This window comes from Gossypium hirsutum, chromosome A01, assembly GCF_007990345.1.
Source record: "Gossypium hirsutum isolate 1008001.06 chromosome A01, Gossypium_hirsutum_v2.1, whole genome shotgun sequence".
Lineage (NCBI taxonomy): Eukaryota > Viridiplantae > Streptophyta > Magnoliopsida > Malvales > Malvaceae > Gossypium > Gossypium hirsutum.
Genome location: NC_053424.1, coordinates 57,123,404 through 57,129,151, shown reverse-complemented (window position 1 = coordinate 57,129,151; position 5,748 = coordinate 57,123,404). Strand labels below are relative to the sequence as shown.

The following is a 5,748-nucleotide window of genomic DNA, read 5'->3' as shown; positions in this document are numbered from 1 at the left end:
GAATGCCCACACAGCTTGAGCCACGGGCGTGCCTCTTGGCCGTGTGACCCCTGCAGTGTTTAAAATTTTCAATGTTTTCTTCAAAATTCTTTAAGTTATCGATTTAGTCTCGACTTGTTTCTAACATGTTTTTAGGGCCTCGAGGGCTCGTATAAAGGACAATATGTTTGTTTTGGATTAGTTTTAATTTGATTATCGATATAATTTGAAATATTTGAAATTTTCTATTCATTTGATTCGATGCTCTAGTAATGCTCCATAACCCTATTCCGACGACAGATACGGGTTAGGGGTGTTACAGTATCCAGGTAGTACACTAGCCACATTCTGTCGATTAACATTGCTGGCATTTCCTATTCCCTAATTACTCCAACTGAAATTTGGATGTTGTTTCCACCCTGGATTGTCTGTGTTGGAGTAGGGATTGTTGTTGCTACGATTAAAATTCCTCATGTAACATGCAGAGGCTGGTTTGGTTGGGCATTCATCAAAAACATGATCTTCTTCATAGTATACTGTAACGCTCCGAATTTTAGGCCTAGATGAATTGGACTTTGGGCTTTGGGTCTGATAAAATTTTTAAGTGAGTAAGAAAATGAAAAACGACATGTTGGCTATAAGGGTTTAAGGAATTTGGAGTGTTTAAGTATGTTGGAGAAATTCTGGATTCGAGTTTTGAGGTGGAGGAATTTTAATTTAATTATTAAAGTAATTAGGGTTGGGAGTAGTTGGGCTTTTAAATAAAAATAGGGGAAATAGCATCAAAAAGCCTTGTGGAGGAGTGGTTAAGTGACGCCACTTAGAGTGTAGGGAGGTGGCGTTAAAAGCTAGCAAGGAGGTCCAAGGTTCGAATCCTAGCTTAGTGTTTTTAGAAGTTTAATTTTGGCCTTCTAGAAGGTTGGAAGTGGCGTGGAAATGGACTCTAAGGGAAGTGTTCAGTAAAGAAATCTGAGGGAAAGATCAAGGGATTATCAGGGAGAAAACGAGGAGATAAGAAGTGAGGAGCAAGTGGAGCCGAAATAGAAACTTAGGCTTGAAGAGTTTGGCCATAAGGGTTATAAATAGGTGCCAAATGCAAGGGTATGAGGGTAATGCTAAAATCTTTTTCTCTCCTTGTTGCTAGAAACTCTCTTCCCTAAAACCCGAAAACCCTTTTGTTTTCTTCCTTTTTTTCTACTGATTTCTCCGAAAGCTGAAAACCCTTGTTCACCTTTTTATTTTCCTTGTGCCAATTTCTTTGTTTCACTTTTGGGTTTAGCCGATTCTTCTTGGCTCTCTCCCTTGCTGCCGAATAAGCAATTGTTGCCATTCAAATCTTTTTAGAGTCGAATACTCTTTGACCGAATCTAGTGTAAGTGTTACTCTTCCAATTGGTTTTCTTTGCTAAGTATCAAATTTTGTCCCTCACTTTTTCTAATCAACTGTGGTAGGGAATTAGTATCGGATCTCGGGTTTTAGCTCTCTTCCGAATTGCTCATTAGGTGTTTTGTGATTTTGGTAAGTATTTCTCTCTTATTGGCTAAGGTTGGCTGAATAGTCTTAAGTGAGATAAGGGGGTGAATTATGTTGGATGCTAGTCCCTTAGTATATGGTTTTAATGAGTAAGATTAATGCAAATCTAGGGAGTACATCATCAAGGAAAAGCTATTAGGGATTGGTGTTCAAGGTAAGGTTAAGGTGAGGTTTCAGTTTTTGGGTAAAATATGTATTAAGCATACGATTAATTGAAGGGTAATATCATTTGTAGGTTGGTGACTAAGGGAATCACGCCACGCTTACTTACTAGGTGTGTACATACAGTGCACACACACTATGAATCGGCAAAAGACAAAATGCCGAAATGCCAAAAAGCTGAAAGTTTGGCTACGATAGTCTTACGAGTGCGCGAACACTCATATGCACATATGAATGAGATTGGGCCTAATGGGCTATATGAATATGAATTGGGCCTAATGGGCCATATGAATGAGATTGGGCCAAGTGGGCTATATGCACGTATATAGGGGTTTTAGGCCCAGTATTTGATAACTACATAAAACTTATTTAATATATTACAACCGTAGACAAGTCAAAGGGTTAATGTGTGGCAACGGGAATATGCATGTCTAGGACTGGGTCTAGGGAGAGCTTGGTACTTAAGCGGTCTGAATGACCCATATCTTCTTCTCTGGAATCCTACCTGATGCATAGTATTCATTTATCTTAGCTCGCAGGACTTGTTAACGGGTCTAGGTAAGTGAAAACCATAATTAAGGGAAAATTACCAAAACGCCCCTAAGGGCGAAAATGACCAAAATACCCCTAGGTGTTGAATGAAAGTTTTATGGATGTGACATGCATACATATGATGTTCTGCTTAGGTTTCATATGGGGTGGGAACTATGGAACGAAGGAAGTATATGATGATCATATGGTTGCCTAACAACTATGGATCCACCGACGGCTTTTAAAGCCCAATATGAAAATGAAGGTAGTTCCGCAACTGGGCTACCATTGGCGTGTGGGTTGGGTGGGTTGATATCTATATCCCCACATGGTGTGACGGGGGACGGAGCTGGTGTGTAGCGGATGGATAATTTGGATGGGATTGCATTGCATGTTTGATGATTTCTCTTTGAATGCTTGTTTTTCATTAAGGGTTGTACACACTGAGTTTGTGAAAACTCACCCCCTCTTTTATTTTATTTTCAGGTGATGCTCAGTAGAAGGTTCGATATTTAGAGGGACTCTGGGTGGCAGGCTAGCAAGATAATTTAGACTTGGTTTTTTTTAATCATTTAAGTTTTTATTTCTCTTTTAGTGTGTTCAGACCAGATTGTAAGAAGGTTTTCATTATGTTATTATTACTTGAATTATTATTATTTTCAATGTAATTACGAGAAGTTCAACATGGATTTCTTAAATTATAGTATGTTTTCTACGTTTCCACAACTAATTTTTTTTTTAAATCAAATGTTTTAAACAAGGCTTTCGTAACTGAAAGGTTTTTTTAGTTAATTAGGGTTTCTTTTATTTTAAGAAGGGCTTTCAATGAAAAAATGGTTTTTGCTAAAACACTTCAATGTGACACGCCGAATTCGACCATAACGCTTGGGCCGGGTTTGGGGTGTTACATATACGCTTGCTAGTTCTGCAACCTTCATCTCCTACACTACAGAGGGTCTTTCAAAGTTTTAATCATATCTGTTAAAGATGATATATGAGCTGTTAGCGATGTGATCGCATCAAGTTCCATTGTCCCAGCAACTCTTCTACCAGTACCAATTCTGGTAGTGGGGTAATGATAATCATTATTTGTTACTCTTTCCAGAATTCCGTATGCTTTATTGTAGGATTTGTCAAGCAACGTTTCATTAGAATATGCATCCACCACCATTTGCGTGTGAGCATTTAATCCATTGTAGAACATTTCTATCTGTGTCCAATGCTGAGAACCATGCATCAGACATTTTCTAATTAATTCCTTGAAACGTTCCCAAGCTTCATATAATGTCTCATCTTCAGATTGTCTGAACGATGTAATAACGTTCTTTAGCTTAGCGTTCATGTTGGGAGGATTGTACCTAAGTAGAAATCTCTAACACAATTTATTCGAAGATGCTACCGTACCTGATGGTAATGCACTCAACCATGATCTTGCATGATCTTGCAATGAATAACAGAACAATTTTAATCTAAGGGAAACTTCAAGAACACTCTGCTGCCTGAATGAGTCACAAACTTCAAGAAAAATTTTTCAAGTGCAATCTTGGATCTTCAGTTGGTAGACACTAAACTGCCCTACTGTCTGCAGCATCTAAAACATCACTAATATTAATTAAAAGTGTTGACCTTGAATATGTGGCCTAACAATTCATTGATTTGATTATCTAAAAAATGCACTACATGTTCTCTGATAGGTCTGTCTCTTTCATCTATAATTCGAGGAATATCAACATTCCTTTCATTCTAGAGTAGCCGATCTTCTCTTATTGGATCATTTATAATCCTCTCCATTTCTTTTTACTCTTTTCTTTTTTGCCTGAATGTCCTTTCAATTTCAGGATAAAAATAATATTCTTTATCCACTTGAATACTTCTTCTCATACACTAATACAAACTTGAAAAATCAAATAAAATACTAATTAACTACTCTAACAAAAATAACAAGAATAATAACAAATCAAATTTTCACCAATGCTGTCGATCCCCGACAACGGTTTCAAAAACTTGTTGCGTGTAAAATAACAAATGCAATTGTGTAAGTGTACACGTCATTCAAGTAATAAGGTGATAAGTAAGTATCGTCTCCACAGGGATCGAAAATTGGTAAAAAATTGAGTATGTTATTATAATACTGTTAATTATATCAAAATATTAGGAAATAATCTCAGAGTGAATAAGAAACTAGAATAATGAATTACTAAAATCAAATGATAAAGAACAAAGAATTCATATGGAAAATAAAATGATGTCGTAATTCACAGAGAATATTAAGAGTATTTATGTTGTTGAATGAATAGGGTTGGAACTATTCAGGAGAATTGTTCATATTAAGATAATGCCATGGCAAAATATTGTCTAACCTACAGCCCAGAGACTTGCTATTGTGACCTACCTTTTTTGATAGCTAGATCTTAAGCTAAAAATATAAGTCCATGTACGTCTACAGAACTTGGGATAATTTTAGAATATTGCATAACAAAGCTTGGATTGTGCTATATTGGCCACTATTTGTTACTTTTATCACTTGGGGAGGAAAGGTGTGGTTATGTGTGAACACAAGTACAGGTAGAAGAAGGGGATGAAGAGGATAAAGAACGAAAATAAGGGAAGTGAAACATTGTCGTGGCAATTTGTAAGATTGAATGCCAATAGAATTGCCTTGGCAATTCTGGGACGATGACTCAGTACTCTATCCAGTCACTCTCAGCCAGCTGGACGTGTATCAAAAGAACCAACTTGAAAAGAGTTATGAAAATTGTGTGCTAATGTAGGACAGATCTACCCGATAAAAGAAGGAGAGAGAAGAATTAAAAAAAGGAGAGGAGAACCGGCATGACAACAAGACCAGTGACATCAGTTCTCTCTCTCAGCGCAAAGAAGAACTCCATTGGAGAATTCCAGAGAAAAGAAAGGGTAGCAACTTAAAAGAAAGCAGAATATAGACGTAAGGAAGGGGATGAGAAATATATCCCAGAGTCACATACAATCGAAAGATAAAAGAGAAGCTAGAGTGTAGAATTAACTTCCTGCAGTTTTGCCTTTATTTTTCTAGATTGATTTTTCTAGATTGAATGATTCTATTTTGATGTTTACTTTTCTACCCATGAACTAAATCTTTTCTCGGTTGGAGTTGTTTGGGTGAATGTTTTATCATCTTTAATGCCTTAGAAAAATTAATCTAGATTATTTCTCAGTTTCACCGGTTAACTCGAAACTAATGAATTGGTGCCCAACAATATCTCTTCTTGGTCTCACTTACCTAAATATTCCCTTAAGGTCATTAATCCTAAATTTTTATGTTTAACCAAATTAGTTAAATTTAATAAAATTTGGTTCTTTATCCAAAAATCAGCTCAGCACATCTCCGTCAACCAATCCTCTTGAAGGTTTAGGTACTAATGCTAGAAATAAAACTAACAACCATGAAAATGAAAAGTAAAGAAGCCCTTAAAGAAAAGCTTAAGAAAAAATATAAAAGTTGAGATTTTTATGTAAGAAAACAAAAAAGACATGTAAAGAGAAGCATTCAATAAGAAAATCTAA

At 36.3% G+C, this 5,748-nt stretch overlaps 1 non-coding gene across 1 annotated transcript; it reads left to right on the top strand.

Moving 5' to 3' along the window:
* Positions 1-3,431: 3,431 nt before the first annotated feature.
* Positions 3,432-3,538, top strand: LOC121206439 (small nucleolar RNA R71). The gene has a single exon (XR_005901488.1). It is a non-coding gene; the product is annotated as a small nucleolar RNA R71 (small nucleolar RNA).
* Positions 3,539-5,748: the final 2,210 nt, after the last annotated feature.